This window comes from Prunus mume, linkage group LG6, assembly GCF_029339155.1.
Source record: "Prunus mume cultivar Tortuosa linkage group LG6, ASM2933915v1, whole genome shotgun sequence".
Lineage (NCBI taxonomy): Eukaryota > Viridiplantae > Streptophyta > Magnoliopsida > Rosales > Rosaceae > Prunus > Prunus mume.
This window is the reverse complement of record NC_142703.1, coordinates 5,509,005-5,519,016: the sequence shown is the minus strand read 5'-3', so window position 1 is coordinate 5,519,016 and position 10,012 is coordinate 5,509,005. Positions and strand designations below refer to the sequence as shown.

The following is a 10,012-nucleotide window of genomic DNA, read 5'->3' as shown; positions in this document are numbered from 1 at the left end:
TTGTACATGAAGGAAGTTGAGGTTCCACCCCAAAACCAATTGGCAATGGGAGGGAGTAGCCCAACTCCTTATAAACTCAGGCTAGGTCCCTTAATTTCAATGTGAGACAAATACTCTCAACACGACCCCGCACGTGTATCGAACTTTCAAGCTTAACACATGGACAACACATATTGGGTGACGTGACGTGCACATGTGGCCATTGGGCCCAACACGTGAAGCCTTGCTCTGATATCATGAAGGAAGTTAAGGTTTCCCCCGAAACCAATTGGCAATGGGGGGAGTAGCCCAACTCCTTATAAACCCAGGCTAGGTCCCTTAACATTTGAATGTGGGACAAATACTTTCAACAGTACATGGGAAACAAGGAAAAGTTCAAGAAAAGTTTGGAAAAATGAGTCAACATTAAATACACATTTTTCATGACCATATTGTCCCTATTAACAATTTAGAATTATAATATAGCATTTGATGCATTCTTGTTTTATTTGATTTCATATGGGTATAATTGGAAAATTAAACAAACTTTGTTTTGCATTCATACACAAACCAAATATGTGAAAGGAAATAAAGTGGTACTTCTTGATTACTTTTCCAGTAGAGGTGTCAAACGGGCTGTGCCGGGTCAGCCCATCTCATTTAAACATGTGCTTTTAACGTTTTCGTGTCGGGCCGGGCCGACCCATTTAATTTATCGAGCCGTGCCATGCCGTGCCGGCCCATTTAGTAAAATCATTGATCCCGACCTGGCCCAAAGCCCATGTCCATATTGAAACGGGCCGGGCCGGGCTTGTGCCTTGCCCGTGCTCGTGCCTTGCCCGTGCTCGTGCTCGTGCCATACTCGGGCCCAAGAACCAATCCATTTAATTTAAATTTTTTTCACTTCATTTTTTTTTTACAAATTTATAAATAAACCCAATTCTAGACATGTATTTATAAAAAAACTCAAACATTATTTAAACATAGAAACACACCCAAAATCAACCCCAAAGTCAACAATTGTATATTTTTTGGGTGTGTTTATAAATGGGTTTTGAGTGTGTGTAATGATGGGTTTTGGGTGTGTTTATAAAGTGTTTTGGGTGTTGGGTTTTTTTATAATTTCAGCTCTTATTTTGGGTGTTTTAGTGAAACTCCCTTTTTTTTCCACTAGATAATTCAAATTATAAACAGTAAAAATATAATTATAGGCAAGAAATGATGAACTATTTGAAAACATTAATCAATCAAACATCCAAACAATATGAAATGGCGGAGGGCAAAAAGTGTCAAATTCTGCAAAGTCCACTTCAACTTTTCATCTTTAAACAACTTATTATTTTATATGTGAAATAATGTCTTGCTTTGATTAAAAGAGAAGCATATATGTCATATGTATTGATTAGATATCAAGTCCAATGTTGTTTAATTAAATTGTAGTTGATATGTTTAATTAATTAAGGACCCAAGTAATTTTTCTAAAATGAAAGACATCAAATATATATTTATGATTAAAAAAAACATATAAATAATGACATTAGATGTCAAATTATTGCATTTTGACTTTTGAGAAAGAAAAAAATGTTAAGTGGGCCGTTCTTGGGCTCGTGCCGTGCTTGAAGCGTGCTCGAGCCAAGCCCGGCCCGGTCCATTGAACCTCATTTTTGATCCTGGCCCGGCCCAAGTTTTCGTGCCGTGTCGAGCATGGCCCATTAATATTCGTGCTCGTGCCATGCCGTGCCTCATTTAAATGGGCTGGGCTCGTGCCGTCTGGGCTGGCCCGTCTCGTTTGACACCTCTATTTCCCAGGATTACCAAACAAGATAAAGGAATCTTCATTTCCCATTTCTTGAGAAATGATTTTCCCTCAAATCCGTTCCGTGAACCAAACGGGGCCTAAGAGAAATAAAAATGAAAGATGAGAATATTTTTCTCAAATAAAAGGGTTGGGAACTTGCTTAGAAGTTTATAACACTATGGTAGTACAGGTTTTAACTTTCTTTTTTCCTTGACCTTATGTGGGTATTGGAAGTGTTCAGCTCTTTGTTGGGATTTCCTCGTTGTTTCTTCAGTTTCTTGCTATGTCTCTAGTTTAATTATTTTATGGCTTGTGCTATGATGATGATTGCAAAATTTGGCTGACCGAGATTATTTTAATAGCCACCTAACTTACCTTCAATTTATTATTGCCTATGCAATTTGACAGTTAAATATTCTTATTGACTTTAGATTCCAATTGAAACCGTGTGCGGTTTTCTACGATCAATACGCGGACACAGTTTTCCATCTCTGTCTTTCTATCTCCCTCTTCCATTATTTCCTTTCCTACATCCCCTCTCTTTTTCATCTATATATTGCCTACAACTTTCGTGTTGAGTATTTTCAGTGCCTTTTTGTCTTCTGCAGACAGTCAACTTTGCATCTTGTTTTTTGTTCCGTTGGTTCTTTTCCTGCCAATTCGCTGAGCTTATTGTTAGAGTTTATGTGTCCTTTTCATTGATCTCTAGTTTGTTTTGCTGGGTATTTGCTCAATACATTTTCAATTACCAAAAAATAAACTAAAGCTACCTGATTTCTAGGGCCTGTTTTTCTTTTCCAATGGCCCTGAGCACCCAAAGAGCCTCTACATCTGGTACTTCAGCTGAATGGGCTCCTCCACATTGGAAGCATGATGTGTTTTTGAGTTTCAGGGGAGAGGACACTTTTCTTTTCAGGGGTTTTATATCTCATTTATACCACGAACTGCAGTACTGGCAAGCAATAAAAACTTTCAAGGACGACAGAGACCTTGAAATAGGAGCAAGTATTTCTCTGGAGCTGTTGACCGCAATCAAACAATCACATCTTGCCATCATTATTCTCTCCCCAAATTACGCTTCTTCCACCTGGTGCTTGGATGAACTTTCAAAGATTCTTGAATGCATGAAGGACAGCAAGAGAATTATACCAATCTTTTATGAGGTTGATCCTTCTGATGTGCGAAATCAAAGGGCGAGTTTTACGGAAGCGTTCACTAAGCATGAAGAAAAGTTCAGTGAAGATGTAGACAAGGTGAAGCGGTGGAGAGATGCTTTAAAAGAAGTTGCCAATCTCTCTGGGTTGGATTCAAAGAATTATCAGTAAGTATGCATGCATGAAACGTGCCCATTTCTTAACAAATTTAGAGAGCTTTACTTGGATGCTAAGTTTTAGCTCTTCCTTCGATGCAACACCTTGTTAATTATATGTAATGTGTACCCTCCTGATAGTTCCCTTTTCTTCCTTGTAGGTGTGAAAGAGAGCTTATCAAAGTCATTGTCAAACGTGTGTGGACCAAAGTTACTCCATTTAGGTTGTTAGATTCTCAAGAGAAGTTAGTCGGAATTGATTTTGCCCTTGAGCAACTACGTTTGCAATTAGACCTCGAGGCAAATGACGTTCGCTTTATAGGGATATGGGGGATGGGTGGGTTAGGCAAAACAACCCCTGCTAACCTAGTCTTTGAAAAAATTTCCCATAATTTTGAACTTAGCTATTTTCTATCTAATGTGAGAGAGGTTTCTGCAAAACATGGTACTCTAGTTGATCTACAAAGACAACTTCTTTCCCCAATCTTAAAGGAAAATATTATCCAAGTTATGGATGAACGGTCAGGAATCTATTTCACTAAAAATTGTTTATGCAATAAAAAGGTTCTTATTATCCTTGATGATGTGGATCAGTCAAAACAACTTGAAACATTGGTTGGAGAGAAATATTGGTTTGGTTTGGGGAGTAGAATTGTCATCACAACTAGAAATGAACGTCTACTAGTTGAACATGGTATAACGATACCATATGAGGTCAAGGTATTAAATGATGAAGAAGCTCTTGAGCTCTTCAGTCAAAAGGCCTTTAAGAAAAGTCAGCCTGAGGAAGGTTTCTTAGAGTTGTCTAAGTGTTTATTACAATATGCCAAAGGTCTTCCATTAGCTCTTAAAACTATGGGGAGTTCTTTGTATAGGAGAGATCAAGATACATGGAATAGTGTGTTGTGTAATCTAAAGAAAATTCATGATCCAGAAATTTTTGATTCACTCAAAGTAAGTTATTACGGACTAAAAGAGATGGAGAAGAAAATTTTTCTCCATGTTGCATGTCTCCATAAAGGGAAGTATAAAGAGGGAGTTATTAGAATACTAGATACGAACCATGACATTTCTAGTCGGGTTGTGATAGATATTCTTGTTGAGAAATCTCTCTTAACTATTGAGAAAATCCACTCTCGGAACGACACTGTTGAGATGCATGATTTGATACAAGAAATGGCATGAGAAATTGTTCGTCAAGAGTGCATTCAAGAGCCTGGTCAACGAAGTCTTTTGTGGCTTCGTGATGATATCTCTCGTGTTATCATGAACAATACGGTAAGAAGTTATGTAGAAATATTATTTTTGGAAGAAAATATGTCATTTCTTTTAAAACATATTAGACTTGAATGTGCAATTACCTTTTCATTTTTTTCTTAATTATTAGGGAACCGGAGCAATTGAAGCCATTGGCTTGCGTTTGCCGAAATTAGAAGAGGTGGATTGGAATTGTACTGCAGCCTTCTCTAAGATGCACGGATTAAGGCTTCTTCACTTTGATAATGTGATCGTTTCTTCAGCCCCAAAGATCTTCCAAATTCCTTAAGAACTATCCGTTGGAGTTGGTACCCTTCTAAATCACTCCCATCAAGTTTCGAACCACGTTTCCTTCTTGAACTAAACATGAGGGACAGCAAACTTTCCCGTCTTTGGGATGGAGCAAAGGTGAGAGATTATTGAAATATGGCGTTTTAGAATTCTTTTATATATACATAATTTGGATATAATCGTAACTTGTTCAACTAAGTAAGGGTTTATTTTAAATTATTATTTTACAATTTTTATGTACTGTACAGGTCTTGCCAAACTTGAAATTTATGGACCTTAGTTACTCTGATCAATTGACAAGTACTCCAGATTTCACAGGCATTCCAAATCTTGAGATTTTGTGGCTAGATTTTTGTACAAGTTTAGTTGAGGTTCACCCCTATGTTGCAGTTCCAAAAAAGCTAAGATATTTGGACCTTACGGAGTGTACAAATATTAAGATGTTGGCGAGTTCTTACTTAGTTGGGATTTTGGTTCCTTACTATGTTAGGATTTTGATTACTTACCAATTATTATTTAGTCCTATTGTAATAGAGATTTACTTCTTATTTATAAAAATAAAAATAAAAATATATATATATATATATTTTTTAAAGTCAAACAAAGTAGGGAAAATATTCAGATATGCTCATATATGCTCATATTTTCTCATTGTGTAACAACTATAGCCTTAATTGCATATAGGATTATCCTCTTTGGGGACATAACCCAGTGGTTCAGCCAAACGGGGAAAAGTGGCTTCCAACCTATGTGTTCTTCCCATACGGACCAACATATAGGTTGAACCCTTGTGGAAAAGTGTCAAACCAACTATACTTGACCATGGATGATCTTGCCTATCAGTTTGGAATTGGTACCCTTCGTTTGACCACCAGACAAACGTTTCAGATCCATGGTGTTCTGAAAAAGGACCTTAAGACTGTAATGAGTAGCTGTGCTGCAATGTTCTCTGCAGTCTGCTGTGCGAAAAGGTAATCTTTTCTTTGTATTGGAGCAGGAGGAGCAAGAACATTTCTGTTAAGATTACCACAGGCGCCAAGGGTTGAAGCCATGCTATTAATGATGCTACTCATTACAGTCTTAAGGTCCTTTTTCAGAATACCATGGATCTGAAACGTTTGTCTGGTAATCCAAGTGTGGGAGATTCAATAACTGTGGAGCTGCCTCTCCCTCCACACCCATCAAATAGCAGCGACTGGGTTGGGATTGCTTTATGTGTTGTTTTTGATGATTCTGAATATTTTGATAGTCCCGCATCCCTTCTTGGATATGAGGATTTAAAAATTGAAGTTCGATCATCTCAGAGATATTTGGATGACCTTCAAGTCTTTCTAAAAGATATTTGGATGATTTCGTCAGAACACCTTGGTGTTTTTTATTTGCCTCGCGATCATCCAAGCCTCACAGATGCCTCAACCAGTCATCGGTTTTCGTTCGTAACGCATTATTCTTCAATTAGAGGTTTGAAAGAACGCAAAACAAGCTCGATTATAAAGGAATGTAGGTGTACAAGAGAGATTTGGAAGAATTCAGCCGTTTGATGTACTGTGATGAGGCAGGTCCAATTGGTAGTAGTGGAAGTGGTAGCTCTGATGAGGACGATGAACCGGTCAGCAAAAGATTGAAGAAAGTCTAAATTATTTTGTGCATGGTGCAATCATTCAATGAGGTCTCAAAATAATACTTGAAAAGCTAATGACGATGATGGTCAATCCTCAGAATTCATCTCAGTAAGTCACCTTTTATTTTCATTTTTCTTTTGAGCTACTGTTTAATTTGCTCTGAAACTTGTCAATCTGACTGACGGAAGGACACTATCTATCTATCATTGCTTAATTTGAAGTATTTAATAATACCTGTCTCTCATCTAGCTTCAAATTTGACGAAAAGCAAGCAATGCATTGGTGGCATTCACAAAGTTTCAAATTTGATTGCATCATATTTAGTTCTTATATTAGGTAGGAGGAGAGAGAGTAATTCTCTTGTTACATCCTGTTTGTATAGTTTGCAGGATATGCTGTAATTTTGTGTTCCTCTAATTTTGTGCTATTTCAATTGCTGTGTCAGATAATGTACTGAAAACAGCAAGTAAGGTGTCTGTATGCCATGAAAATGCACACTCTGAATGAACATTTGCAGATGTTGCCCAACTGAAGCATTTAGAACTGCACACTGCTGAATGAACATCAGGTTTTATTGGTAACTCAGGAGGTATCTTTTTGTGTTTAAATAAAATTGTTTCTGCATACTGTTAATGTTGTGCTCTAAGAATATAATCTTACTAAGTAGTTTTGTCTGAAAATGGACAAAGCCTGCATATAGTTACTTTTATCAATGTGTTAATTAAAAATGATAATTTCTCCACTGTTGCAAACAGAAAACAACAGAACAAATCCTAAAATGTATATAATATGCTATAGATTTACAAAACTAACTTGTGCTCTGCTTCCAGGACTTCATTTTCCCTAAATTGTTTGTCCTTTTCCTGCGTTCGAGATATTTTCTGAGTGGATATGACTTGGATTAACTTGTTCATTTCAATGTGTTAGAATATTTACTTCCTATAGGCCTCAAGTACAAGAACATTTTCAGAGCAACCTTTCAATGCTGTGCTATCAAACTTTTGCTATAGTGAAATAATGTGTGGAAAATGTTAGTATAGTTCTGAGTCTTCTGACCATAGTTACCCAAATCGCTCACCCCCCTTACGAATTTCAAACTGGATCGCACGTACCGAATCGTGGTATGTTAGCGTTCTGGAACAATACATTTAGCCAACCAAAACTCATAAGGATTAGAACAATACATGAGCGACCCTGCTGCCCAAACTCGATTGTTTGTTCCAATCATCAACTTAATAGGGTGGTGGAAGAGCGATAGAGGGAGCCATGAAAAGAGAGAATCATGGAGAGAAAGCGATGGAAAGAGAGAGCCATGGAAATAGAGAACAATGTGTTAGAATATTTAGGCCTCGATAAATGAACATTTTCAGAGCAACCATTCAATGCTGTGCTACCAAACTGTTACTATAGTGAATTAATGTGTGGAAAATGTTAGTATTGTTCTGGGTCTTCTGACCAAAAGAAAAAAAAAGGAGAAAATAGTTAATAATGAAAAAAGAATGTGTGTGAAAAATCTAGGAAAAAAGGATGAAAGAATAAGACGCAGAGAGAATTGTAATTATTGTACGTATATTTCCTCTGTTTCCACTGTATTGAAATGAGTATAGTATTTCCTATTATATACAGCTTCGGTAGATTTCTCTAGAGCTAAGGTTATTTACAAAGAATATGGAGATATGGACAAGTGTAGGCCTGCTATTGATTCAGCCGTTTTCCTTAGAGTTTCTAAAGGAATGTGAGTGAAGGAAATTTGCTGCATTATTTTGCTTGCTCATTGCTGCTTTTGGATTTTGCAGCAGGCGTGTAAATTTGCATCTTTGCTGTTATTTAAATTTATTTCGATAGAAAATCAGGAAAGGAAAGGAGAGGTGGTTAGTTCATGAGGGAAGAGAGAATAACAGAGAAGGAACGGCAAAAGGAAATGTTAGTTTTAGCTTTACAACAAAAATTAGCAGGAGTGGAGCAATTAACATAATTAAATTTTGAAAGGTGCTGGACATAGCCTAATGTGGTCAAGTAAAATCAGCTTATTTTCATTGCTAATTGCTTATGTTGTATCTTTTATAATGATTTTCCTTTCTTAATTTCATTTCAGTTCTCTTGGAAAAACAGTTGGCATTATCGGCTTGGGAAGAATTGGCAAAGCCAGAGTTGAAGTACAAGGAATACCATCTAAGTTCCATGGAGTTAGTTGGTTGTGTGAACTCTGATCACTTCTGAGGAGACCAACGACATTGTTGATTTTGTAGTCATCGATGCTTGCGAAAACGGTATTCTCGTTAACATTGGAAGAGGCCTTAATGTTGATGAACCTGAGTCTCTGCACTGCTGGATGGTTTCTGCTGAAATGGTTAGTAACTGAAACATTTAGAACATGGTTGGTAACTTGGGAGGTATCTTATTCTGCTTGAATGGTTTCTGCTGTAGGTTCAAGTCCACTCCACATGTTGTATATGTTTGATACAGTTGGGTAGGTCATCCCCAAATTTGAGATTTTCTTTAACTTCAAGTTGTGCTACTTCAGCCAGTGTGTTAATTAACATGGATAGGTTCTCAATTCTCCTATGTTGCTAACAGAAAACAGCATATCCTTTTTCCTTCTGCACTTACCTCTTCTTTTGGTGTTTTCCTAAATTATTTGTCCTCATATAGGCCTCGAGTAAAATAACTATCGCTATAGAAGTTATTATATGCTGTATTATCAAACTATTGCTATAGTGAAATAATGTGTCAAAAATGTTAGTATAGTTCTGAGACTTCTGACCAAAAGAAGGGAAAATAAATTTTTTATTTCTTTATGTTGTATCTTTTGTAATGGTTTTCCTTTCTTATTTTAATTGAAGGCTATGGTGATGAAAGGATTACTAAGTCTGGTGAATACGGAAGGTACTCAAGTTGTAGAAAAACAGTGTTGGTGGATGGAGGACATCAGCATAAAAGCTTTCTGGCCTCCCCTTTGTTATTTCTGCAAGTGACAAACTTGTTGGAACTCCTCTACAAGTTTGGCGTGCTCCTTGTGGCAATGACCTCTCTCTTGTAATGATAAAACAAATAAGAAAAGGAAATGCAAATTTGGGGAATGACAAATGCAGCTAAACCTCCCAATCCAAGAGCCATCTCCACTATCCTGTTTTTCTTTCATAAGAATGATCAACAGGGATGCTGTTGGTAATTGAATCATCTGATGAAGAGCACAAGTGGATGAGACCCAAAAGTCTTGAATCTCCACCTATTCACAAGGTGAAATTGATCATAAAGGGCAGAGTCTGTTGCATTATCTGCAATGGCAGTAAGTGAGTAGTCAAAGCATAAGACTACAACAAATGAGGATATAGCTTTCCTCTCGGTTTATACTAGTAGTCTATGATTCTTAATATATTGTGTACATGTCTCAGTTAAACTATTATTTTTGTCACGTAATTCTAATCTTGGAACATCAACTTCCTTCATTGTATCAGAGCTTATCGTTTTGGGGCCCAACGACCACACATGCTATGACGTCACCTAATATGCATTGTCTGCATGTTAGGCTTCCTACATTAAAAAGTTAAGGGACATAACTTGGTTTATAAGGAGTTCGGCTACTCCTTTATTACCAAATAGTTTTGATATAGAACCTCAACTACCTTCATGACTTTGATATTGGGCCCTGGCATATTGTGTTGTGGGACTTTTTTTTGGGTCGGAATTATTGTGTTTTAGGATAGGACTATGAGCTCTTCACATGTGAGGTTTTTAATGTTACATAAAAATGGA

The 10,012-nt window shown here is 37.0% G+C and overlaps 1 pseudogene across 1 annotated transcript; it reads left to right on the top strand.

Moving 5' to 3' along the window:
* Positions 1-2,321: 2,321 nt before the first annotated feature.
* LOC103336361 (TMV resistance protein N-like) lies at positions 2,322-9,710 on the top strand (annotated as a pseudogene). Its single transcript, XR_016128087.1, has 7 exons — positions 2,322-3,098; positions 3,248-4,364; positions 4,474-4,751; positions 4,883-6,364; positions 6,702-6,845; positions 8,352-8,726; positions 9,100-9,710. The product of XR_016128087.1 is annotated as a TMV resistance protein N-like (transcript).
* Positions 9,711-10,012: the final 302 nt, after the last annotated feature.